Here is a 27,746-nt window from a genome sequence, read left to right as displayed (position 1 = left end):
AGGAATAGAATACCACTGCACCTTTTGGTTGGTTTTGGTAGCCCAAGTTCTGTATACATCCTTGTAGCCCTCCTGAAACAGGAGACTGAAGTATGCAAGTGCTCTCCCTTCTGCATCAGTGCAAAAACTCTGGTCTGAAACCACACAGTTTAGCTTAAACTTCTGCTAAGTGTCTTCAAAGTTGAGTTACTTCTCACTGAGGTGAATGAGGAGCATCCATGCAGTTTGTTTGAGCAGCTCTGAGGTAGAAAAGCAACCTCCAACATGAGGATGCAACAAGTATCTTGCTGGCAGCAGTACCTCCTGTGAACACATGTATTTCCACTTGTTTGTACTGCTTAGTCTTGCTGTCCCTCTGCTGCTGGTATGTGTCTGCGAGTGCAAATAATGTGTCTGAACCATCCGTTTTGATTCATTTGTGCTCCAGTTCTCTGCTCCTGCTTGCAGTTACCTCAGTGTCTAATCAAAAAGGTCTGTTTGCATTTAGAAGCTTTAGTTCTGGTAATGATTTTGACCTGTAGCTATGTGCAGATGTCTTCTTTTGAGTCCACTTGTGTCAGCACAAGCTTCAATGTAATCACTACCCCTTCCCTTGGAAATTATCCTCTTTGGCCTCTTCTGAGCTCCCCGGGTGGTAGAAGGCAAAACGGGATTAAGAGAAGAGAGTGTAAAGAGCAGTTTGTATCTGCTCTAGTTTATTTTCACCATAATGGATTACGAAATGCGTTTACACCAGGCTGCTAGCACTTCTGAAGGGAGACAGTCATCACAGGAAGAGGGGCAGCTGGTGCTAAGCAAGTGTGTAGGAGGAAAAACTCATCAAGCAGCATAGCTGGGTTTGGAAGGGACCTTTGTCCACAGCCTGAGTCTCTTTGAATCTCAGTTCTGTCTGTGGGATGGGGAAAAAACCCTCTTATAGGGGTGTTGCTAACATGTGCTAATTTTAGTATATCAGGCAGCTAGGTAATATGGTGACAGCCAGGAAATAACCTATAGGGAAAAACTCGTTCTGTCTTTAAAGCATGAGTTGTAGAACCATTTTTAATAGTGAGAAAGAGGTGTTGCTTATTCAGTAAACTACTATACCACAATTTGTGGTGGGGAAACAAAACCTGTGTGATCATAAAAATGAGAAAGATGATGAAATGTTGCACAATTTGCCTTATTTCTAATATTTCCTAGTTCTTAACATTTTACGTGGCTGTATATGTTTGTATGTGTAAAGAACTGTTAGTTACCAAGTTTGTAGTTGCTCAATGCTTTCTGTCCAAAGATTTTAAAGCCCTTTAAAAAAGTCTTAAGGGACATTAAAGCATCTTACACTTCTGCCAGTACACTCCTTTAAGGACTTTTCTGTCTCTGAAAGTGCATGCTTCTGATTGTTAAAAAGGACTACAACATTTAACTGAAGGATGTAGGAGGGAAAATGTTTTTTTCTACCTTACCATTTTCTAAATCTGATCAAAAGTCACATTTGGTCATTTTTTTTGCAAGTCTCCCTCATATGTCAATTCATTTGCCTGTATTTGTAAGTCCTTGCATAGCAACAAGTGAGTGAGAGAGACAAGAAAATGCAGCTATGAAACCACAAATGTTGTCAGTGAGGAAACAGAGCCCCGTTAATTCTCATAAATAGGTTTAAATAATTTTGAAAATTATGCTGTTTGAAATTATCTGTCTCTTCCTTGCACAGTGTTGGAAGGGGTTGGGTGTCTTAATGTATAACAGAGGAAATGGCTACACTGGTAAGTGAAAAATAAAAAGATTGGAACCCAGTTGTTGGTAATTTTCCAGGGTGCTGAGCATGTATCGTTCCAGCTAATTTCATTTGGAGTTATGAGGATTCAGGAGCTCTGAAAACCAAGTATGCAGGGTCTTAAGCCACAGAAGTAAGTTGGCATGCGAAAAAAGCCTTTGCTTTAAAAAGCGTGCTTGCCACGGAGTAAATGACATGTGACCTCCCTGTGTAAGAGCAACCCCTTTAGTAACCACCCTAGTGTGCACTCTTAGACTAAGGTGCCTTGCAGTAAGCAAGAGGAGGTTCACCACCCTGCCTGGAAGGAGTCACCCTTCTGCCTTCACTTGGGGCTAAAATCCAGTGTCTGGGCAGCTCCTGCAGCGTACGCCCTTCCTGCCTTGTTTGCCAGCCCATCTCACCACTCTTGCTCTGGATTCACAAGCTTGTTGCTGTCTGTAGGACAGCAAGAATAAGCAGTGAAGGAAAATAGCTTTGCTGTGTTTTGTTTAGTTTTTTTGAGGAGCTAAAGATGCTGTGCCTTGTCCAGGCAGTCTGGTTTAGGACAGCGTTGAGGCTTTTATTGCTGGGGCCAGGGTGTTTAGTTGTCTGACTTTGCTGCTATTCTGTTTGGTTTATTCAGCCAGGGGCATATCACAGATGGATTTTTTGATCAGGCAGAATTCTGGTACAGTTAAAATCCAGAAGCAGCATTAACACACCAGTTGTGTGAAACGCCTGTTGCTCACTCCTATACACTTCTTGCCCTTGCTCTCCCTTAGGTGTAGAGTCCTCTCTGCAAGTTGTAAACTCTATGGAGCAGGCGCCATTTCTTAATGTGTGTTTGTGCAGTGTGTAGCACAGCAGGACCCAGGATTTGCTGCGGTTTCTGGACGTGCTGTAATGTAAGTAGGGGTACTCTGTCTTGCTGAGTAATTATTATAGTTCACACTAGCTGAACTTGCAGAGTTTCCTGTGTGCAGGCTGGTGAGGAAAGGTATTTTTCTTTCCATGCTGAGGGGGCTTTGCAAATGTTCTCCAAGTCTCAGTAGCAGCTGACAATTTGGGTACAGGACAAAGACATAATTTGGAAATAGCATCAAAGTTTAGAGATGCCCCTTCCCCGACTAATGCTCCCAGATGACTTAGGAGGAGGAAATTCACACCTTTCTTAGTGCTGCTGTTTCAGTCTGTCAGGCTGCAGACTCAGCCAGAGTGCTGTGTGCAGGTTTTCATAGTGAGAGATTTTGTCACTCCCAGAACTGCTAGAAACTTAATTGCTTTCAAAGGCAAGCCTGGAATCTGGAGGACCCAGTACAACCCGCTGAGAAAACATAAATCATGAGATACTATCAGGTTTCTTTGCTTGGGCTTGCGTGGAGTGAGTTTGCTTTGTGAGCGAATGCCTTTGGAATACACTGGTATGGGGGTTTTTTTTGTTGGTTCTTAGACATAGCAGTAATTGTTGTTGGGCTTGTTAATAGGCATCTATGCTCTGCTCTGTAGTTACTGCTCGTGTTTCCTAAAAAGTGTGCAGACAAAAAGATACTTGTTCTGCCTTGAAATCATGAAAGCATTTATGCATTTAAATGAATTGACAGCCTTGATCCAGGTGGTTCCCAGCTACTATGCCTTCAAATAAACATGGAGAGAGCACTGGCTGTTTGTTATTTGACCATTGCTGTTTATCTTTGCTCAGAGACAAGTGCTTAAAATGCCAGTATTTACTTATTCCTTTTTTCCACCAGCTTGCCAGCCACTTTTGTCCCTAGCAAAGTGAACTGTGATGGCAACTGGTAAGAATCTGCCTTTTGCCAGTAAGGAACTGCATTTTCAAATGTCCTTGTATAGCATAGGTTCCTAAGTTTTATTTTTTAAAGTTGCTCTTGTGAAAAATATGTGGAGCTCATCCTTAAATTGGTCGGGGAGTTCTGCCATTTTTAATACAGGCTGGTTTTAGATTTAGTTTTTCCCCATCTCCTTAAAAACCTGGTTTATAGACTCCAAACCAATAGGAATACTCTTCTGATATATTTTTGCATGGAAACTAAAGCAGGAAAAGTTTTTCAGGTAAACCAGCCAAATAATCTACTGCCTTTTGATCATTTTCCATTAATATTAAACCAGTAATCTGCCCTATTAGATGTTGTTTGAAAGGAAGTTCAGCATTTAAAGAAGATAAACATACCAGTTGACATTCAATATGTCTTCTCAAGTCACCGGCAGAAACCTTGTTGAACCTTGTTGGCAGAGGTGCCTTCTGTAAAGGGTTCCTAAAAACTCCACCCCAGCGATTGGATTAGTTTCTGAAATGCTCTGGCACTGCAGTGGGTCTGGTGCCAGCACAGCACTCTTGGTCCTGCTCCAGTTGGAGCTGAAAAAGGGCTGAGCTTTAAGACCTTTAGGATGCCTTTGTGTCCAGGAGAAACTGAACACTGGATTAATGCGTCATCCAAACTGTGGGATATTCCTAGAAGTTGATTAATATGGTCCTTTAATCTGGGAAGCTTTTATAGCTGAAGTTATTGAGATATTAGCACTTAGAGGTGAGGGATCTGCAGCTCTTAAGATTGCCTGGCGCACAGACAAGCGAAGATCTCAATTGCTTTGAGGTGCTGACAGTTATCACAGCTTTGTGCAGACACACCTTTGCCAGCACTGACAAAACACAAATACCAGTTTCACATCACTGTGCTCATCTTGGCTGGTGTACAGCTTCAAACCCTACTATACCTTCACAGCTTTGGCACAGAAAAGAGAAACAGGGGGTCAGCAGCAACAGTAGCCTCGTCTAAAGAGGATTGTTTCAAGTGCTTTGCATAAAGACAGCATTTGCAAAATAAATTTTATCTCTTACTTTAAAATCAGACATTTAATGGATTATATCACTCTCAGCCCAGGCTGAAGTTGCAGTGGATGCAAGAGCAGACTTTGGTCCATGATGAGGACAGTAGCAAATGAAGGAAAAATATTATTTTCTTTCTGCAACACTGAGTTCCTCCAAACATCACAGATAACTGAGAAGTCTGTTTTCAAAACTGCTCTGACCCTATATGCAAATAAAATTTCTGTGATTTCAGCTTTTTGCTAGAAATTGTATCTATTATGCATCAGAGTGACAAAGCACTGGTGTGTGAATATGAGGTGATTTCTAAAGAAACTAATTTAAAATCTAGAGTATTTCGTAAGTGGAAAAGGGTTGAGGCTCCCCCCATCCACAGCATGGACCACTGTGTATCTCAATACAGCTGTCAGTAACCGCCTACTGGAGTATGAAAGTTTCATATTGATATAAAGACTGTATTGACAGATACATAGATATATTTAGTCTCCTCAGACTACAGATCCACATCACAGTTGTTGCTGGTGACTTCTGCAAGCCCCTGCCTGCAACTATGGAGTTAGAAATGAACAGGCAAACTGGCTGATATTCTTGGCATTGCAGTGTGGGGATATTAACTTTACTAATTTATTGGGAAAAAAAAGTCTTGCAATTTGGCACTCCAGTGGCAAAACGATCAGTGCTCCCAGCTGCTGTTAGCACTGGGTTTAATCTCAGTACTTTTGACATCTGCTATTCAAAGCATTGCAGACTTCTAGAGGAGTGGGAGATGGCACTGGCTTTGGATAGCTTCCAGGAGAGCTGAACAGATTCTTTGATTTGCCACGATCAAGCATCCTGATTGCCACAGCAAAACTTGGGTTCTCTTTTTGACTTGGTGACTGGAGTATGTCATAAATTCTAATGAAGTGTGATGCAGCCTTCTGGAGTTAAAAATTACAGTGGTTCTGTTCCCTGGGTGCTGCATTAGTGGCACCACAGCAACACTGACCAAATCTCTGCTCTGGGTGGGTGTCTGTCCCCTTCTATCTGGTGTGCAGGACATTACCACTATGTCTAAGGGCAGCAGGGCAGGCCCCCCAGCAGGCAGGCAGCACAACCAAGACCTTTGCCAGTGGGAATATTTTCTCCTCCCATTCCTCTGTTATGCTTGTGTTGTAAGGTGCAAGATGCTCTAATAGTTTATGTGACTTTCTTAGGCTGTGACCTGTGTTTTTACTATGGCAGGCTCAGAACAGGTTTGTCAGTTCTGGATCACTTTGTGTCTACCTAGGGTAGGTGGTTGTCTCCTGTACCTTCATCTAGCACCGATCTCTCAGGAATTGCTCAGTAAATAATGTCAATGCAAGGTAAACTTGCCTTGCAGCTGTTAAAACTCTCAGTCTCCTGAAAAGCCAGTAGATGGGGTGTGTGCAATTCCTCTGCAAAATCACTTCATTTCTCAACTCAAAGACACAGCTTTTAATCTTAACATTTCTGTTGCAGGAAGTCTTTTATTTTTTTTGCTGTTAGAGATGGCCCTTCACATGAATCACAAATTTAAGCACCCCCAAGTAGAAGCACCAGAAATTCTTAATTGATACTTATGCATTAAATACTGTGAGCATGATCTACTGTGCACCTCACAACAGTTTGGTCTTTGAAATATAGGTATGATTTTTTATCATAAGCTTTTTTCTTTATTTTTACAAATTAAACTAGTCATGAAAGTACTAGGAAACTCTAAGCAAACTGGGTTACCACAAATTTGTGCTTAGTTTAAAGTTGCATTATTATGTATAGATGCCGTGGGGCCAACTATGAAATACACTTCCAATTTTTGTGTCTTGAAACCCAGCATGTAAGAGCAAATGTACATTTGTATGCATAATTTTGTTGAGATGGATGTGAAAATTGAATTTGCTAGCAGTGTAAATTGAAATATTTTGCTGTTGTTAATAACAGCCATGTAAATAATAATGGTAAAACAGACTCCAGAGTTGCTAGTCACATCCCAGGGTGGATTTCATGCTTAATGGGTCAGTTATGGTAGACTTCAAATTGGAAGGAATCTAAAACAGGGGACAAAGTGGGTTTGGAACAAGTGCATCCTGGAGTTGTCTTCCTGCAAAGAGGTTACAGCGTATCAGAGCATGAACCAACATGGAAATAGGGTTGCCCAAAGTAATATATGCCATTAACAATCACTGCTAAACACTGCTAAAACACAATCCATGTATAACATGTATGCACCTAAGGAGAAATATATTGCCAAGAAATAAGTTAAATTGAGAATACTATATCAGGATTCAGTTACCTTCTGAGAAGTGTGAATGTTGATGGCCAAGATCTATAGCTGAAGTTTCCCAAGAGAATTTTAAAAGAAATGATGTCCATACACACACGCACACTCCTCCAAGTTATCAGTGCTCTTGTGCGAATGTAAAAATCTTCGAATAGCAGAGCAACCTCAATTAATTCAAAATAAAAGTTTAATAGTGGAGTCTGAGGGAGTCCTGAAGGTGCTGGTTTTGCTTGTGCCTATGATGAAAGAGGCAAAGAACACGAACCTGTTACAGAGTGCTGCTTTTCAGATGAGAACCACAGCAGACGTATGTTTTAATCTGGTGTAGTGAAGTGTGCCCAAAATACTCTAAGCATTTGACAGTTGCACAAATTACCCACTTTCCTAGCAGTCTGATTTTGTATTATAGTATAATCTGTTTCCCCTCTGTCTTTAATGTGCAATTCTGCTGAGTGTGCAGTTCACATTGGCTGTCGCGGGCAGACTGCAGGTCAGCTTTTGAATATGGGAGAATTTATGAAATTTAAGTATTTTGTGTACAGTTAACAGCAGTTGTGCTAGTACAAAGACTTTGCTTTATCAGCAAAAGTGGTCTAGGTTTACATTTATGTCCACATTCAATTCTTACGTTTATTGCAGTTGAGGGAGAAATATCAGGAGCTTTGTGCAGTCTTTAACAATCTGCTTTGGTAGCCAGCCAGTCTACTTACCCTTGCATGAAGCACATGCAAGGGTTGCCCTTTCTTCCATTAACTCTTTGATGCTGGGGAACTGTGAGGGATTCACATGATGTAGACTAGAGGGGAAAAAAATATTAAATAAATGCAAGATTAGCAAAAGCTTTGTACTTGACATGCACCAAGCTAGGCAGTGGGAACAATTAGATGGTAATGTCTGCTGAAATGGCAGACAAGGGATATTGGAGATGGTGATCCAGCTCTGCTGGAGTCTGCAGGGGGAGTGGAGGGCAGTTTTTCTCCTTGGAAACTGGAATTGGGTTGGGCAGTTTCTGGCTGTTGTTTGCTACAGCTCAGCTGTTTCCCATGTGACATGGCTGAGTTTCTTCACTTCTTGCCCAAGCTGGTGCTGGAGTTTGGAGTAGAAGGCAATTTGCCAACATCACTCCTGTTTGATTAAGGCTTTTGTTTATTTGTTTTTGTTGGACTAGGAAGAGATGGGGAGGAATCATACCCATGCATGGAGAAATGGTGATGAGTGTAGAGGGAAGGCCACGCAGCCCTGGTTCCCAAGCTTAGCAATAACCAGTGCCAATGTGGGAGCTTGTTTGTAGCACCTCAGCTTGCCCAGCAAAGTGTCCATTGTGTTGTGAATGAAGAGCGGGGTGAGACTTACTTGAAAGGTGATTATTGCAATCTCCAAATGCTTTGAGGGAGAGTCACTGCTAAGCAAAGGTAGGAGCTTGTTTCCCAAGGTTAAATACTGAGCTGTCCTTTAAACCAGAGAGATGAGACTCCACGAGAAGGATATGAAAAACAGATTAACTTCAATTGAGACCTGGCATCCAGAATGCCTCAAAATTTGGCAGACCTTGAGATCATACTTCAAAGTTGTTCAGTTCCACAAGGTAGACTATAAATTCCTGTTTGGTCAAAGTATTGCTTAGTAACTGGAGACAGTCCTGGGGCTTCCTTGTGCTGGGCACTGTCACACTACTTAGAAGACAGCTCCTGGCTGAGCTGACTATGAGCCTGTATGCTCTGAGCTGCTCATGTGCCTCTTCTCCATCTCCTCAAATAGACCGGAGTAAACATTTACCTGGAATTAGTTTTACCACAAAGAGCAACAAAGTGTAAATATACCTGAGCCTTACTGAACTCATCTTTAGTCTCCCAAAATAACCTTCCATATTTTAAAATCATCAAAGCCAAAGCTGTGTAAAAATTCTGTGTTTCATGACAGCTAATGACCCTGAAATTCAGATGTGTTCAGGGGCACTTGGAAAGAGTTGGACTCCCTGCAGTTTGTCAGGTGTCTGCCATCGTACTTGATTTGGTCTGGACACTAAAGAGAAATTTAGTACATTGGCTTGCCTATGAATTTACCATTCTGGCACTGGTGGGCTGATTCCCCCAGCTTAATACTGAGAGGTGGAGAACATCTTTCCAAGGGCAGTGTGTGTCTCTAGTGTTCACCCTAATATGTGGACCCACCTTCTCTTTTGATGATGTACAAAGAGAAAACAAGTCAGCCTAGTTCAGATTTTTTAGCCACTTGTGCCTGGAGCTCATTCTGAAATAAGATTAATGCATGTCTACATGTAGGTAGGATTTTAAGCTGTAAGATTGCTAATTCTTTTCAGTGTTGTCTGCTGTTTGACTTTTGTGGGATTTTTTAATTAGGATAAAGTGAATATCATTATATTTAGCTTATAACAAAGAAAAACACATTTTCTCTTAAATGTCTTGATATGAAGTAATTTAAACTAAATTTCTGCACAAATAATTTCCAAGAGATTTGCTGCCAAGTACAATTAAAAAAAAAATCTGCACTTTTGCAGCGACCCAATGAGATTTTGCAAATTTAGATTTATTCTAAAAACTAAATGTGGTTGAGGGTGTCATTTTTTAAACAGCACTTTTAGAAGTAGTTAGCTGAAAAGTGTAGCAATTCAAAGCACAGAGGAAATGATTCTGAAGTGCAAAGTCTTGAAACACAACACAGAGGTTGAGAGTTTCACTACAATTAGAAGCAAGGCAGGCACAACTCCCACTTCTGAAAACGTTCCTATCGCACTGCTTCCTCTCTTGGCCTAGAAAAGCTCATAAAAAAACCCTTTGAGTGGCTTTCCATGTTGACCTAACATAGTTACACTCAGTAGCACTAGGAGACAAAGCAGAAAGGGCTACTAAATCTGTAAAGAATAATCTTAACAAGAAGTTTCACAGAGGTATTTTTTTCCATATGGTTTCAGTCTCCTGAGAATGCGGCTTTTTTGAGGAGAGCAACTTCTAGGGGATTTTTGGTATTTATTTTTTTTTTAACAAGGCTTGTTTTGTTAGGAAACCACTCCCTTCTGCATTTAGCCTTGCTGCTAAGCCTTTTGCTTGATTTCATTTTCCATGAATTGCCACATTCTCCCACACTGTTACAACTTCACACTGATTACGTTACATGGCACTTCTGCCTGCTGCCTTTGGGAGGAGTGGCTGAGAGGATATGGTGTACCTGGGAAACAGCGATTCATTGCCTTCTGAGAGAGCTTTGAGGGAACAGAGTTTTGTAGCTGCCAAAACACTCCAGAGACTGTTCCTCCCAGGCTAAGATAGGTGGCTAGGGTAGGTGGGATCAGGAAGACATCCTGTGATAGTTTAAACACTGCTTTGTGATGTGTCACTGCTGAGGATTTTGCATAAGAAGTCATGACAAGGTGCCGTGTGGCATGTCAGGCTGATATTTTTCATCCCTTTTCATTCAGTCACAAGCTGTAGTGGAGAGTGAGCCCCAAACCCTGGTGTCAGAGAGGGTGTGGAAGGTGGTGATCTTCATGGGCACTTTGACTCACTGAGGTCTTCGGGTTGCCCATCATGCCCAACCTGCAAGCCTGTATTTCTCCCAGCGCCTGGGAACAGCTCAGGTTTGTCCTTAGCCCGGCTGTCTTCTGCAGCAAAATCTTCCAGAGCAGCTGAATGTTAAGACCATTGCTTATTAAAGCTGCAGACAAGAGAACTGGATGTAGCAGAGTTGCTCAGCACATCTAATCCACTTAAAGTGTGGAGCTCATCTGCTGATCTGCAGGGGTGATAGCACTCTTAGGTGGGATAGCTAAAGAGGCTTTGGCTTGAGCTAGAGCTTCCGGGCAATCAAAACCTGCAGCTAGGGCTGAGGATCTGGTTACACTAAGTTGGCCCTGACCCAATCAAACATGGATAGAAGTGAGAGGTTAGGTGAGATAAACTCCTCCACTTGAGCCTTGTCGTAGCTCAGGAGCTGATCAACACATTCAAGTGCTTTTCCAGTCTCAAGTACTTTTCCAATCCAACTGCTTTGATCAAGGGTAGGGCTTACTTGGTTGTGAGTTGGGATGACCTTTGCCAGCAAAAGACTTTTCTTTAACTGAGATAATTACATCTACAATGCTAGCTGGTAAGATTTCTATTTTAATTGTGTCACTGCACACAATAATGCTGATCTTTTACAGGTAGGAAAATTAATTTCTGACATAGTAAGCATGGTTGGGTCCCACCTACGCTGTGGCTATTGGCAGAGGTGCAGGATGAACAGCTGGTGCTGTAACAGCATCTCTGATTATATTATGTCTAGTGTGTGACATGAGAAGGTGATTCAAAAATTCATGTCCATCTGACTAGACTAGCAGCAGTGCTGGCTGCAGGCAAGCCCAGCATAGCCCTTTCTGCTACATGACCATTGGCAGGGGTTGCTGCAGCCTGCAAGAGCAAACTGTGGGCACTGGTCTTGGATAGAACTTCTGTTTTTTCAGTCTTATATTTTTTTTTGCTTTTTGCTTTTTTTTTTTTTTTTTTTTTTTTTTTCCAGAATACATATGCTACTGAGTCCTCCAGTGTCCTCCCTGTGGTACTAAAAGGTGTCTTCAGGGACTAAAACTTGGTTACCTTCTGTGAAAAGGGCTCTTATTCACAAAAAGTGTTCCTGCAGACCAAATTCTTCTCCGCAGCTAATCCCCACTTGCCACAGGGAGGTGGAAGATGTCAATGCCATGGGTCCAGTTGGTTCTCCTCCCAACACATGATGATGCAGGCAGAGACCACTCTCATTTGACCCACGTACCACTCATACTACCCTTGCTTACAGAGACCTGCTCCTTCCTTTCCTTCAGTAGCAGAAAGAGGCAGAAATGAAGGCAGGACTCAACTCTCTGAATTTCAGAAAAGGCTGAAACTGATCTGTTGGAAAAAGGACAGAACCAGGAAACAGGAGCACCTGTGTTGCATAGCTTTGGGCAGGTCAATTATCCCTTTTCCAGTGAAATTCCCCTTTGCAGAAGGTATGAATAATAATAATACTCAAGTTAGCTTGCAGGGGTGTCACAGAGTGTGCAGTTAAGTTTTTGATGCAGTGTTCATAGTATGTAAAACCAGAAAGGGGTGCCAAGTATTACTACAGCTTAATTTTATTGAGGGTAAAACATTGTGGATGTGCCTAGATGAGCATTCCCTCACAAGTGGGCCAGGCAAGTGACCAGCAGCAAGTAATGAGCAAAAAGAGAGAATGGGGCTAACATTTCAGTTCTGTGTTGTTTTTGGTTTTTTTTTCCTGTTACCACCGAATGCTTCTCAGATGGAGGTGATCAAAATATCAGCTCAGGACTCTGTCACATTTTACTGTATAAAAGAGAAATGAAGGTTAATAGCATGAAAATTCGTCTTGTAGGAGCGTGAGAGAGTGGAAGTACTTTCAAGCATACCCTGAATGATCCTTAAATGATAGATAGGTTTCAGAAACAGATTTTACCCAAGTAGTTAGGTGACTGCTTTTTCACTGGGGGGGCAGCATGCTCAGGGTGCTGATGTGGGTTTTGCATTGTTAACAGAGTGGTCTATAGACCTGGAGGGAAATCACTTGGACAAGGTTGGTACCCCCTGGCAGTGGCATCAGAAAGGGGTTATACATGTAACCTTGCACGCAGGCACACATATTGGGGAATACTCCTGAGTCTGAAACATGAGTCAGTGCCAAACTCAGATGGGTTTTTTTTGTGTTAAGAGCTGCTGAGTGTAAGAGAGGGAGAGACAGCATGTGTGATTGCTCCAGCTTGCTCTAATTTCGTGTGAAATGGGGGGCTTTCCAGTGGTGAGGTTACTCCAAGTGCGATCGCACCAGCAGGTTTCACATTGTGCGTGTGCCTCACATGTGTTTTCTTCTACTGCCTGCTCATTCTCATTAATTTTTATTAGGTGTGAAATGCAAAGGCTTGTCCTAATTACCACTGGTAGATGATAGCACAACTGAATAACAGTCTTCCAATAATCAGGGCTAACTTCTGCCCTCAGATAATTACACACAAGGATCACTGGAGCCAGTGTATTGCTGCTAGGGAGGAAGGACTTCTCCCACTTTTTCTGTGTGAGTTAATTCCCTTTCTTTGTTCTGTGACAGTGTCCTGAGGGACAGGTCCAAAGGTCCATGAAGCTGAAAAGGATCATTCAGATGTCTTTTTCCAAGCTTTGGGCCAAAGTCTGCATTGTACCGTTGTTCACAACGCATGTAAAAACATAGTGTGACCCTGAATTTTCTCAAGGTTTGTTTTTTTTTCCTCCCAGGTTTACAAGCTGTTATGGTCATTTACCCAGGCATAGTAACAGCATCAACTCCACAGTTCTTTTTTAGTGGTGTTTTAGACAATACCAATTGTTACAAGAAAACAAAGGGTAGAGATGCAGCATATGTAGCATATAATGCTGATTTGTTGCCTTCAAAAAAAAAAACAAAAAAAACCAAAAAAGAAAAATTAAAATTTAGGGGACAAATCTCGAATCCTGTGAAATTCATGGCACAATGACGGTTTATTTGAAAGAATCTTCTACTTGTCCCCAAGTCTTACAAGTCTTACACTACAATTTCCTTTCTTGTGTGCCACTCACCTTTCAGATGCTACTCCTTTTTTTGCATTATTAATTATCATTATTGTTGTTGCTGTTATTATTCCAGGAGATCTGTAGGGGAGGAATGCTGAAAACTGGATTAAAAATAGCATTTTCATGTCCTCCCACTCACTGTACTTCGTGCACAGAATGCCTTTCATAAATGCAGACTTGCTGTTTGGCTAGATAAAAGAAGCTGTCACTTCATTTCCATAACGAAGTTGTTCCCAGGAGTATTTAGTTGTTTTAGCAATAAAATTTTTCCAAAAGGCCTTTATTTTGCCTGAGAAAGGTAACAGAAATGAACTTCTAAGTGGTTAATCCACAAAACAGTTGGGAGAAAGCAAGGCGGTCTTGATTTGGTATAAGGAGATTTGTATGTGTATGAATTCCCTTTCGTGTAAGATGAGAATGTTCCTAAATGAAAATCAAGTTAGAAACATCCCCCAAACTTACACAAAATTGCGAGGTTTTTTCCTTGCTGGCAGAAACATCACCCATATTTTTACCACTGATGAATAAATTTGGTCGTGCCCTTAAGTTCAGCCCTATTTCAAAATGCATTTGCATGCATTCTGATTCAGATGCTTTCCTGAATTAGAGTTAGTGGTGGATAATCATTGCTAGTTATTCCGGTGCAGTACTTTTGTTACTAGGTATGTTCTTAATCTTATGGAGGAATGACCACTGTGAGCTGTACTCAGGCCAGGCACTTCTTGGAGGAAGGATTCTGGTTCTGCTGTGTGGAGCACAGGGGCAGTCCTGCTCCCTCCCTGCCTGCCTGCAGCATGCTGCCACGGCCTCTCTCCCCACTTCCCTGGCATTTCTCACGCCTTTTCTCAGCTGATCAGTGTCCCGTGCCAGCGTGATGTTCCTTTTTTCTCTTAATGCTGAATGTGCTAAAGTGTGTCAGAATTAGAGCATCAAAGACGTGCTGACATAGAAAGCATATGGAGTAAGCAAAAGGTCCTATGGCTTGGGTTTGGTTCTTTCCTTTTTTTCTTCTTTTATTTTATTTTTTTGGAGGGGTGATATCTGTCATTTTTCACCCATTTTGAAACATGTTTGCGTTTTGCAAAGTACAAATTGATGTCATTACCACTTCAGTCACCATAGACAACCTATTACTATAGGTAGTTACATGTGATCAGAAGCAAAAGGAAAGAGGAGAAAAACATTTTCTTTGTGTTCAGGAAAGCCTTTATAGATTCAGCATTCAGCACACTTAAAATTGCATTGTATTAAAGAGACACAACAATTTTGGAAATTATTGTTTATGGAGAGGTTTGTGAATTCAGGATGTGATATTCTGACTCACACAACAGCAAACATGCTTGCACTCCAGCTGCTATGACTCACGCTGGCATTTTGTCTTAAGTGTGGCAATTGTTTTAGCCCTCCACTTGGTGCATGATGAATGAAACCTCTGAGGTCCCCTCTTGCAGATTTACTACGTGCATCAGTTTTGTTTGGCCTTTTTGGGCTTCACAGCCACGCTGGTAAATGGCAGGCTCATCTGTAGAGTATTTCCTCTTAACACATACACATGTACACATGCATGCACATGCACACACAGAGATACACGTGCACACCTCCCCCTAAGCAATACTTTACTTTTAAATACTAGATTCATAGAAAGGAAATGCATAATTACAGTGCTGGCATTTGCACCACATAAGGCAGCCCACATCAAAAGGTGTTTGCCATTAATGTTTCAACAGGTAATCTCTGGATTTATTGCCAAGCCGTGTTCCTGTTACTTAGTGCTCAATGTTGAAATCATTGAAATCTTTGTTGTAAGCTGGCATAGTCATCTTAATCCTGCAAAAAAAAAGTTAGTCAATAGTACCTTTGTTTTCCAGCATGGTGTTTCATGTTACATCAGCAGCACAGAAGATGAGGCTTTGCTAGAAGAGGGGAGAAGGTTAAGGGTGGATTCTAGGCTGGTTTCCTAGGGAAGCAAGGCTCACGTGGTGGCATTGCTTGTGCCTCTATCCAACTGTGTGTCCCTGGCCTGGCGGCTCATATTACTCCTGTCCTTCTCAACTCAACCTGCTGCATGGGTAGAGGCTACTGGGAAGCTGTTCCCTGAAGTCTTTGTGTAAGTAGGCAGATGAAGAACTGCAGAAACCTGTGGCTGAGCCCAGTCAGGCAGGGGCTATGGCTCTAGCTCAATTCTTACCATCACCAGGGAGTCCGTATAGCAGGCATCCACTGGGATTACTGCTGCTGCCAAAGGTAACCTTTCTGCTGGTATTTTTTCATGCTACAGAGCTGTCTTCTTCAGGTGCTTTGTCTTTGGCTTGTTAAAATATTGCAGATCAACAGCACCTCAGACATTGGTTTTGGTGCTGCTACACTTTGGGTCTCTCACTATTTGGATTCCCCTTCAACACCATCTGTTTGCAGGAGAGCTGTGGCTGTTGTTCATGAGATGTCTGTATGTTTAGTGAAGGCCTAGCCTTTGAGCCAGTTCTTATCCATAACAAGTTAGAAAGGTGCTGCAGTTCTTCAAGTATGGAGGAGGTTCATTGTCCCAACTTAGGGCTGAGCTGCATTTTTTACATAATAGCTTCCACAAAAGAAAAAGAGAAATATTTTATGTCATGAGACAGAAGCCTCCAGAATAACTATTTCTATTGCTTATGTATGTTGAACATTACTGGCACTGAGCCTTAATTATTATGGACCATTTGAATGCTTTTTCCAGTCTCCTCTGCTCAGAAGACCTGTAGGAATGACTGTGTTAAAAACAAGCAAGCAATGTGATGGTTTTTACTTAGAACCTCTGTGAGAGAATGGATAAAGTTAGCACACTGAGAGAAATGTAAATTAGTGTTGAAATCCCCCCTCCTCCCTTCTGCTATTCCTGCTTTGATAGATATGAGAAAGTGGCAAATAGGTGGTGCAGAGGTTAATAGGATGATGGATTTTTTTTTTAAAAAAGTACATCATTGACGTCTAATAGGAGGTATTTGTAGGGGACTTTTTCCAGTTCTGTACTGTTGCTTCTTAGGCAAAACAATCTTGACATGTTTCTCTTTTATTTTTACCTGGTGGCATTGTGTGTTTGCACCCACTGCTCACCTCTTTACTTGCTCTTTTAATACCTTACGCTGCACTCTTTGTGGGGAAAATCTCGCAGAGCTTAGCAACGAAGCACAGTTTAACCTCAGATCTTGTTTTAAAAAAATGAGTGTTCCTGAAGTACAAATAGCAAGTATGGTTATGATTGCTGTGTAAAGGTGATGTCTCAGAGGTCCAGGTTAAATATGTGTTTGTATTGTTCTTAGGCATTGTGTAACCCTGGCATGTTTTTGTATTTACAACTGCCCCTGTGTTGATGAACCTTCATCTATTTCCAGATTGCTTGTACAAAGGTGTTGGGGTCAGGGAATGGGTCATGAGAGCAGTGAGGACCCCTCTGAGAGTACAGTTTCTTCCGTGGTTTCCAGGTAACAGGTTTGGAAGGACGGATGTCTAGTGAGCAGGGCTGAAAAATCCCATTCCCAGTTTTCTCGCATAGGTTGATGCTAAAACAAAGGGACTTGAATTGGGAAAAGTACCTGCTGTGGATGAAATAACAATGAATAATGTATTTTTAGATTAAATCTTGCAACACTGATTTCTGGATCACTCACAGCTAACATCACAGGTCATCTTCAGTAGTGTCTCCTGAGGTGGAGTGTGAGCTGCAGCCTTACCTCTTCAGCCTCATGTGCTGGTCCTGACTGTCTGCTGTTTGCAGATGGATGTCCCCATCCTGCTGCACTTCATTTTCCCATTTTAATTTCCATAAGTAACTCATGCTGAAAATGCCAGTCACACAGGAAAGATACACAGAACTGGTGTGGCCTGTGGATGTGTTCAGAGAGCTCAGGAGGGTAACATGTATCTTCCTCATCCTACTACAAATTGTGGGGCAGGATGGATTGCTCCCATGCCTGAGCCTTATGATCTGCTTGCTGTTCTTCTGGTTTAGGACCTGCAGGATATGAAAAGTGCTGACAGCTTGATTTGCTATTGCCTTACACCCTGATACAGTTACTCACCTTGCACAAAGTGGGTGTAACACCTTGTGAAGTTGGGCATTTCACTATTGACCATACACAAAGCCATGGAAAGTAGTGCTTGTTTACAGGACAGAGCTGTGGAGAATCAAGCTACAGATAACAAATGGATCTTAAACAGTGATGTCTGCCCATTCGATGCAAACCAAACCTCTTTCATGCTAAGATGATACTCCATCTAAGCCTTAAAGTAGGCATAATTGTGATTTAAATCTTTTATACACTATCAGAGCAATTCATGTAAAGATGACTCAGCTCCATCAGGAGCAGCCTTTGTACACTAGACAAAAAGTCAGGAGATTTTCAGGTGGGTAAACTTTGGCTGGCTGGTGTAGAGAAGCTTCTATTAACTTGAAATCTAAAAGAAAGATAGCTAATTTTTGTTTGTGGTTTGGTGTTTGTTATTTGTTGGGATTTTTTCCCATTTCTATAAGAATCTCTTCTACATGTGTAAAATCAGCTGAACCTATTGAAAATAATTTAGAAGATTTTTTCCTGACATGATAGATGATAATACACAATTCATAATTGAAATAGCACACACTCCAGGAAGATACAACCTCGCCTTTCCCATTTGTTGTGAGGCAGGATTGAGCCTGTCTAGAACTATTCCATGCAGAGGAAGAATAAAGGAGGAAATGAATTATGGTTTTATTTGAGTTGCAGGATTAGTTGTGGGATAATAGCAAACAACGAAACATCTTGGGAACAACGCTGCTGTCTCTTAAACAGTTTTATTAGCTTACGTTGATTTGTGAATTAGGAAAACCAAATTACATTATGCAAGAGGACAAGGAATGGCAATTAAAAACCTGCAGGAAAGGACTAGAAAAACCATGATCTCTCACTACCTGCTCTCCAAAGCAAGATGAAGAGCATGACCTTTTCTCGGAAGAAATACAGAGTGTTGCACAGAGCTGACTTCTAGTTTTCAATTTTGCCAGTTTGCAGTTGCTCACTTGTGCTGTGGTTCTTGTTCGCTGATCCCCCTGGGGTCCAATTTTAGTATCTAAATACTCCCAAGAATTACTTCCAGGCTCTTTGATTTGAGGTCTCTCAATTACACTTCTAATCTGTTAACTCAGTGTTCTTTTGAGCACTCAAGTGTAGAGCTATGTTGTGATATTTGAATAGCCAGAATACTTTGGGACCATGAAAAACAGCGTCCTTGCCTAACACTTCCCAGTCACAGCCAAGATGTGATCAGTAACTGTGTGTCTGATAATGATTCATTGATCATGTTGAAAGTTCAGTTGCAAAGCCTGGTTAAAGGCTAGTTGTACTGCAAGCTGCCCTTCCTTGATGGTCGCTCCAAATTACCACTCTTTCATGTGTTCCAGGAAGAGCACATCATCACAGCCCATCAGCTCTGCATAGCAAAAAAGATTGTTCCCATTAGAGAATGAGCACTGTGCTCTTCAGGCAACGATCGTGCTTCAAGAAGTAGGGTAACTGCCTGTGCATCCCAAAATTTGTGCCATGCTGTCTTTAAATCTTAAAGGTGAAAATGTCTGGGAACATTTGCAGGCAGACATGCCTCGTCCCTCACAGAAGGAAGAGCCTACGGGTAAGGTCAAGAGACCAGGTTGTAGCAGATTAAAACTAGTTTATGAATTTACAGCATATCAACCTCTCCAATAATAACTGGCTCTGTGCATGGTGCAAAGGCAATCTGTGATAAATACAGAGTCTCTCACCCTTTTTTTTACCTGATGGGTAGGCTGCCTTGTGTCATCATACAACTCTTGCTCCTGTTTCTGTGATTGGAACCCTGGTATAGGCAACTGGAACCTTGTTCAATAGACTCAAAAACCTGATACTGCTTGTTGAAGTTAGTGCAAAGACTTGGAATGAGTGTGGCTGATTTCAGCCCCGTGTTACAGGCAGCTGACTGCACAGGGAGGCTCAGAGGAGTCTGTGCAAGGAGGAGCTGCAAAATTTACAAGAGAGAAGATATGCGTGGAGTAAATTTCTCTGTTCTTACTAAAAATAACTGGTAGCCATCTAATTTTGGCAGAAATATTAAGTATTTTGTTGTAGTCTTTTGGAGTATATTTTCAAGCTATCGTGAGTGCTTTGAATTACGAGAGAGAGGTATTGGGTGAATTTTTGGAGAAAGTAATGAAGATTAAAAATTGAAAAATTTTAGGAGATTTTTTTTTGATTGCCAAATTATTGGAAAAAAACTCAGTAGTGGTAATCTTGAAAATGCCAAAATATTTCATTTTAACATCTAGAAACAAAAATATTTTGATGGTTTTGTTTAAATCTTGCATTCCACCTAATTTAAAGAAGTAAACATCCTGAAAATTAATTGGTTTAGGGTTAAACAAAATGTTCAGGGTTGACTTAAATATGCTTTGTGGTGGTTGTCCTTTTGGTTTGCTTTCTAAAATTAATAAGCTTGTCAGATGGTGGTTGAGGATATGTTTCTCTGTCAGATGATCAGCAGTGTCCCATTTTAGTAGAGAAGAGGAGCTGTTGACCAAAGTCCTGGAGGTTTAAATGGGCCCTGGGTATGTGAAGGATGCAATCTGAGGTTGCAGTGTTTGTGTCGTGCAGGAGCTGTACTTCCAGCTCAGCATTTCTTAATCTGGGAAGGCTTTTGTAACAGGCATCTTGCAGTCCATCAGGGAGAGGACTGAGACGCGTCTAACTGAGGCTGATCATCTTTGTTGCCACTGTGCCATGGAGAGTCCCAGTCCGCTGGAGGAGCTGGCAGACATTCACTGATGCTGCTCTGTGAGGGCTTAGCCTCAGCTAATAATTTCTGTAGTTCTACACTGGATCAGCTGGGCAAATATGCATTGGGTTTTGTAGTTGTTGCTTTGTGTATGTTCAACTAAAACAGACTGCCTCAGGGCTGTAAACCTTTTTTGGGTGGTATCCTCTGCCTGCATTGCTTTCCCTCTGTTCTTCACCCATCAAGTGCCCTTGTCCATCTGTGTGACTTGTTCCCTACCTTCACACGGGGTGAGATTCATCTGCATTCATCTCTAGCCATCTAGTCTGAGCTCAGTGTCTAGACTCACTCTACAGAAGGAGAGAAGCGAACCTTTCCGGACAGTGATTCATTCCGTCCTAAAGCAGATGCTTGAGATAGGTCAAATTAAGCATTTTCTAGTTTGCTTAGTTTTCTCCACTGAAAATAAAGAGAGCTTGCACTGTCTCAGGTGTAGACTTCTGTCTGACACGTGTTGTCGGTTCGGGGACCTGGATTCCACTATAGGGATGACAGAATGTAATTTTTTGTGCATGAATCCTGAAATTACATGTGAAATGACACTTGAAATGCTTACACAAGGGCAAGGACATCAAGGACATTGGAAAAGTTTGTAGCACAGAGAGAAACTAAGAATTTAGGAAGCACAAGTACACCATGGGAACCTGACTGAAGGAAAAAAAATGTTTAACTGGGTCCTTTGAAAATAAACACTTCTTTGTGAGGTTCACATAAAAACGTAGCACAGCAGTTTTCCTAGACTTTAGTAAAAAGGCTGAGGATAATCTGGTATCTTTTACAGTGGGTCATAAAAATTAAGAGTGGTCCATAAAAGAATTCTATCAAAAAATAAGTAGGAAAAAGCCCACACATACTAAAAATCTCAGATGTGAAAGATACTTCCAACTGAGGAATGGCAAGTATGTGTGTGTATTTCTGGTTCCTATACTCTTCCATTGCATTATTACAGATAACCACAGAAATAGATAGGCATTTCCATCCCCTTAAAAGAGTTCATTGAGAACAAAAATCTTCTTCTGTGGATCTCTCTGCACACCATGGGCTTTGTTTGCAGACAACTTTTCAAACAACAACTCCTGCTAGTTTTTTTTTTCTTCCTCCTGTTATCACAACAGAAGTATCCAAGAACTATTTTAATAATGTATCTGCCTCAGCAACTCTGAACTGGGTTTTAATTGTTGAGAAGAAGTACAGAACAAATGACGCTTACTATCTTAGATCAGTGTTTGGTGTACACTCACTCTGTACTGGAATTGCCATGCTAGGAGCTCATTAAAATGCATTTGCTTCAAGGAGATGTATGAATCAATTGTTCATTTGCTAAACAGTTGTGTAGATTTTCCTCTTTTTATTCATTGCTTTCCTTTCTTATTTTGTTTTGCTTTTCTTTTACAGCTCTATCTTGCTTCGTTTGAAAGAGGAAAACCAGTGAGGACCTGTGAGCAGCCAGGCAGCTTCTGAAAAGTTTTCATGCTAAAGGATAATCCAGAATTCCCCGAAGAAGAACATAGTGAATGTTGTGAGTTCCTAGCAGTGATAACGTGTACTTGCAGTTGTTTTTTTTCGGGGCCATATCTGCACTGGAGTGTTTGCTCTCGTCCCTGTGATGTACTGGAGCTGAAGGCTGATGTATTTGGGTTGTGCTGCAATGCCAGGGTTCAATCCTTCTTTCTTTTAATGTCTTCAAGGGCAGAATAGTGTTATCTAAGGAAAGGTGCTTTGTCAGTTAAATATATAAGCTTGCATTTATAGGCTTTGTGACTGTGTAGCCTAACAAGAATGAAAAAAAAAAATACGGCTAACAGTTCAGCAATCTACAGGTCAGATTTAGGAGTTTTATATTCACTTACACAGTACTTGACATTATTTAGCCACTTTCTAGTTAGAGGAGTAGAGATATAGTTATTTGTGCTTGGTATGCCGAACTCCTATTGCTTTGATCAGTATGTTGTATTAGTTTGAGAATTTTCAATACAAACGCTCCTTTCCGAGGTTTGTGTTCATGGGAACTGGAGTAGTACACCTTTCAGAGGGAAACGTAGTGAATTAACTAAGATGCTGATCCAGCTGCAGCACTAAATAAAAGGAGCCATTCCCTCAACCGTGAGGGATAGTTAAATAGAAGGCATAAATATTTTTTTGTTTATTCTTTTTCTTGTGAAGCCCAAGGCTTTTCTGGGTTGAAATGGTTGAAAGTACAGATCAAAAGTAAATAGTCTTACAAAGAGAAGAAAACTAGAACTCTCTGCCTTCCAGGTTTGAGAATAATCCTAATTTTTGTCTTAAGAGGGAACCTTGGAAATTTCAAAATTAGGTAAGTTAGTATTTAAATTATTATGCACAAAGTATGCAGTGGTCCTTCAGGATGTTAGTAGTGATAAAATTGCTGCAGATTCTTCCAGCTTGGGCAGATTAGTTTTTGCACTCCATAGCTTCAGTAAATATAGATATGTTTTCTGACTGTTAGGCATGCCTTCTAGCTGTCTGAAGGTTGGATACCTTTCTTTACTCTGTTTTTCCCTTTGGATTCAGGCTTTGTTTTTTGGAAGCAGGTTGAGACAGAGTCTAAGTGGTGCTGCTTTCCCAAGAGCCACTTGCAAAAGAAATGTTAGAGAAGACACTGAAAAATCCTTATAATCTCTCCCTTTTCCCTGCGTGCTTTGGTCTACAGAGAAATAGATAATAAAGCTAACATTTAGAGTTGTTAGTTACTAGTACCACTAAGCAGCCAAGTTAGTAACTCTTTTAAGATTAATAGAGAGTCTGAGATGTGGAGCTTCTTAGTGTATGTGTATCCAAAGAGATGTGGTCATACCAGCTTATTCCCATACTTTGAAAGACTTCTTTGAAGCCATGAGGGCATACTTTTCATGCTGACATCCTAGACCCAAGGAGGGCAGCTATAGTAATAATAATAATAATAATAATAATAATAATAATAATAATAATAGAACAGCAACAACAACAGTTGTCCTAGCCTGCAGAGCCCTTGGGATAGCAGGGGATGTTTGTTCAAGATGTTGCAATCACCTCTACTGATTGCAACAGCAGCACCACGTCATGCCAAGGAGAGCGTTCCTCAGGTCCTCTTACAGTGTTTGGCCTGCCAGATGAGGCAGATATACTGCACGAAAGGGGAGGCAATCATCAGCTGATGGAGGGGATGGAGTATCAGTCTAAGATGCTGTCATTGTGATGATTAAATTCTGCCCTGTCCTAAATGAGTTTAAAATGAGCTCACTTAAAGCACAGCACAGTGGTCTGCTCTTGCCATGCCAAAAGCCTGAATTGCACTTCTGAGGCCCAGGTCTGTGCCGAAAAAGCAGCACTCTTCTCACCAGGTAAAGATGGAAAGAAAGTGCTCTTGAAAACGGCTCTCACCCTGGCATCTAGGACTGGTTTCTTTCAGGGAGTCATTTGTAAGTGATGGAGAGATCTTTAGAAATTCCTTGAGACCATATTTTGTCAACTGGCTTCAACTGGAGGACAGTGCTGCAAGAAGGAGGTACTCAGCCAAGGCTCCTCCTCTCCCCTTCTCTCCCCTCCTTTTTTCTTTTATCCTCTCGAGGAGACAAGAGCACCAGAGATGAGGAGGGACGCGGTGTTCTTGCTGCAAGGAAATGCCGGCATGCAGTGATTCTACTGAAAAATACTGCTCTGTCTTCCCTGAGTGTTTGCAGGGTGTTGTCATGTTAAGATGTGCAGGAAGCCCTCAGCCCTTTCCCTACAGCGAGCAGTAGCTGTTCTCCTCCCTTCCGCCTCCCTCTCCTGCCACCCAGGCAAATTTCAGAGGAAGGGGGGTGTGAGGAGGGAGGGGGGCAGTAAATTGGGACCAGTGTCTTGTATCCACCTAGAAACTGCCTGTTTACTAAACAGTACAGATTTCTTGCTTCCTTCTACTCTTCTCAGTTGGATGAAGCACATTGCTGGAATAGCAGAGCTGGTACAAATCAAGTCCATATTACCCTTTTGCAGAGAGAAAAGGGATGGCAGGAGGATTCATTAAGGAGGAATGTTTATTTCACTTAGCGAGGGGTAAAAATGAAGCAACACAAGGCTCCTTTGCTCTTGCAGGAGGGTACTTTTGAATTCCAGCATATGGTTTTCTAATTTTCTGGTAGGATTTAGGTATCCTGAGATTTTTTTTTTCCATCCTGAAAACATATGCTGTAGCCTTTTTGGAGTTCTAGCTGCACAAGCACAAACACATTCTGAGGGAGGCAATGAATAAACTTCTCGTGCTCCCCACTAGCAGATATTTATTCACTTTTTTTTTTCCTTTCTCTTTCTTTTTTTGTGCTTATATGAAGACCTCTGACATATTTTGTGGGAAGTAGAAAATGAATGTCTGAATTCAATATGCGCCAATAACTGAGATGTCTTCAGTCGATCTCATATCTGTAACTGTTATTTTGGGGAAACTGTAGATGGCAGGATAGTAAACATCCCTGCTCTGACAGGCTTTCTGTTGCCTGGCTTTGGTTGAAACCTGCCACTGTAAGGGCTGAGCATGACCCTGGGTCTTCAGGACTGCAGCTGCACAACTCTTAGCTCTGGTCCTATCCCATTTTTGAGCTGCTGCCTCCTTCTCTGGTCCTTGGCCCTCTTTGCTGTCCTCACCCTGATCCTTATCTGTTCTCCTCCTCTGGTCACCGGCTGTTTTTCCTGGCACCTGAACCTGTGGCCAGGCTGCAGGCAACAGCTCCTGGGGCTGATATCAGTGCTGCTTCCTGGCCAGGCTGGCGGTGACCCCAGCACACCCTCTCCCTAGAGCATCACCTTCTCTGCCTGTCTGCACTGTTATTGCAGCAGCCCCTTGGAGAGGAAGCATATGCAAGTGATGAAAATTTCATGTCATCCTGGCTTCTACAGCAGCTTTCTGCCTTCTGTACCTTGAGCCTCGACACACCAGCTTTGTGGTGTTGTTGGAAGCGATGCCCGGTGTCTGTTCAAACAGCAATGAGCTGTGCACACCTTGGAAGAGAGACGGGAAGTTTTGACATATGCAGCCTTAGTGTTTCTGAGCGTCTTGGCTTTTGAATTGCTTTGGGTATCCATATGCTAAAACATTTCATGGTTTTCTATGGAAATTACCAGGCTGCTGAAAAAAGAGAGCTGCATGTGTCCGTTCTTCCAAACAACTGCCCAGTGCATGCCACTCAGTATTTATAGGGAGAGGGAAAAAGGGAAGAATTGCTGTCATTTGAGAAATGTCTCTCAGAAATGGCAGTAATTTATTCCCAGGCATTATTCTTCATTAAGAGCTACAGACAGCTGCAGCTTCCCTTTAAATAGAACTCGCGCTCTGTAGGCATGCTATACATAGGGCTTCAGGTTTCTGACATTTCTCTGCCAAAAATCAGAAGTATTTCTCACCAAATAAATGTTTATTCAGAAAGTCTTTATTTCCTGGGTTTTATTTCACATCATGAGCTTCTGCCAGCCAGAAAAGAATTGCTCAAGGCTGACATTTGGGAGAGGAAACTGAAACAGTTTGGGTCTCTTGCAGGGCTTCAAAAACAGTCTGTGACCCTAACTCTGAGCCCTTTGGTTTGGCGGTTTATTTTAAATGATGTGGGTGATCAAGTGGGTGTTGCAGGGACGCAGCAGAGCTACTGTGTCTGTGTGGAAGCCAAGCAGGCAGTGGTAGGTGTTTCTGTGTATCAGATCAGCTGCCCCCTCTCCCAGCCTTGAAGCCACTGTCCTCTGAGAGCATGTGCTGCAAACCTGCCTTGGCAGAGCCCAGCAACCAAGCTGTTTCATCAGAAGGGGCACCAGTGTATGGACACCTGGGTACAGCACATGAGAGCTGGGCTGTAGGTTGTCCCTGCCACCCTGTAGTTTGCCTCTGCCACCCTGCAGAGAGGTGGCCAGGGTGCCTTTGAGTTCTGCAGAGAGATGTGCAGTGATGAGGCTGTAAGCCACTGACATTCAGGGGCTGCCACAGGGCCAAACATCTTTTCATCCACAACTGTGCAGCTTGCTTGGATTTACCTCTCTCTTCTCCACCTTTCTGCCAGCTGGGTTCTCGACTCACTGGACTGCTGAGCTTCCTCCTCCTTTGTCTCCCTACCACTCCAGGAGATGACTTTACTGTTGTATCAGCCCCAGTTGGTTGCTTTTGTAATCTGAAGCTATTCTTGTTCCTGTCAAATACAACATGTTTTCCTCCTCCCTCTATTCCCCTAATACTTCCTGCACCCCAGGCACCCCTAAGTTTATGTCTTGCAGTATGCAACCTGTGCATTAAAATAATTTTTAGTTAGGTCATTCATTACTCTCTCACTTTCTTCTTGGCCGATATAGCTTCCAGAGAACTGAAAAGTTGTAATTTCTCCAGGGCTAAAATCCAAGTCTTTGATAGGCAGGCATGGTGCCTGGGGCCACTACATGTTGCTACCAGTTGTCAGCTTTGTAAAACTTAGCCTGCAGAGCAAAGAAATCTGGGCACAAAGATAGTTCTCTTCTCTTACCATAAAAAGCTGTAGTTTCCCAGTCTGTTCTGCCTTCCCTTCATTGTCTTCCAAGCAAATGGCTGTAAGATTATGACTCCCATGTTTGGACTGAGAACAGCTTTTGCCTGAGCAAACAGATTTCTCTTTGGCAGCCACTTTAACTGCTGCCCCAGCTTTTCACTGTCAGCTTTGTTTCAGGATTTGCTATTAGAGAAGTCCAGGCAATACTAGTATAGTGTATTGGAGAAGTAAATGAAGCAAGTAAGGCAGGTGAATGTGTTTGTTAATGATTACAATACCAGGGTGGTTACAGCATGGTCCATTAGAGAAAAGCATCCCTAGTAGTTCATCAGTATAGTTCTTACTGTAGCTCTTATTTTTAAGTTGGTGGCGTTGCCTTGAGAAACTTCAGGTCCTTGCTTGCAGCACTCACTGGTCCAAGAGACCCCCAGTGAAACCAAGAAGAAGCTTTAAGAACCAAGCCCATCCTTCACAGATTGATAGCACAGTATGAAAGCTGCTCTAGTACTTGCAAGTTATGTGTGGGGTGAAACTGACTGACACATAGGTGTCCCATGCCTGTGAGAATGCTGCTTCTCCTGATCTGCCTTTCCTCTATTTCACTTCTGCTGTGTTAGGGAGTATGGCTGGTGAGCTGGGTACTGCACTTGTGATGACCCTAACAATATCTAGTAGTCTGCCAGTGCTTCTCTCAAAGCTGATAATATTGGTGGCAGTAGCAGCAGAAAGAGAATATAAATTAAGCTCTCCTAGAGGAGAGGATTGTTTCCATTTTCTGTTTGGAGTGTGCATTCAAAAGGAAACTGCTGCTACTGGTAGGTTAGTTAAAAGGGATCATGAGCCCTTTGTAGCAGAACACTGTTCTAAACAACTCATACATTCATATTTATTCCAGGTTTGTTTGCAGCCTGCCAGGCATGCTGACCCTGGATGCTCTTGTTGGGAAGGAATATTAGATACCTTGAGACAACCTGGCAGTATTGATGCGATCAGTGTTCCTTCTCAGCGAGTTTTA

The 27,746-nt window shown here is 42.0% G+C and overlaps 1 protein-coding gene across 5 annotated transcripts in view; it reads left to right on the top strand.

The window, feature by feature from the left end:
* ATXN1 (ataxin 1) overlaps nucleotides 1–27,746 on the top strand; it is a 212,745-nt gene that overhangs the window by 106,810 nt on the left and 78,189 nt on the right. The window contains exon 1 of one of the 5 annotated variants that reach the window (XM_030445774.1): nucleotides 21,655–21,774. The exons of the other annotated variants lie outside the window; for them this stretch is intronic. The gene's annotated coding sequence lies outside the window, so the exon portion shown is untranslated. Of the gene's footprint in view, nucleotides 1–21,654; nucleotides 21,775–27,746 lie in introns of those variants that run through there. 5 annotated transcript variants of the gene reach the window in all.

This window comes from Calypte anna, chromosome 2, assembly GCF_003957555.1.
Source record: "Calypte anna isolate BGI_N300 chromosome 2, bCalAnn1_v1.p, whole genome shotgun sequence".
In the NCBI taxonomy this organism is placed as follows: Eukaryota; Metazoa; Chordata; class Aves; order Apodiformes; family Trochilidae; genus Calypte; species Calypte anna.
The sequence above is the reverse complement of the archived record's forward strand: the minus strand, read 5'-3'. Positions and strand labels throughout refer to the sequence as shown.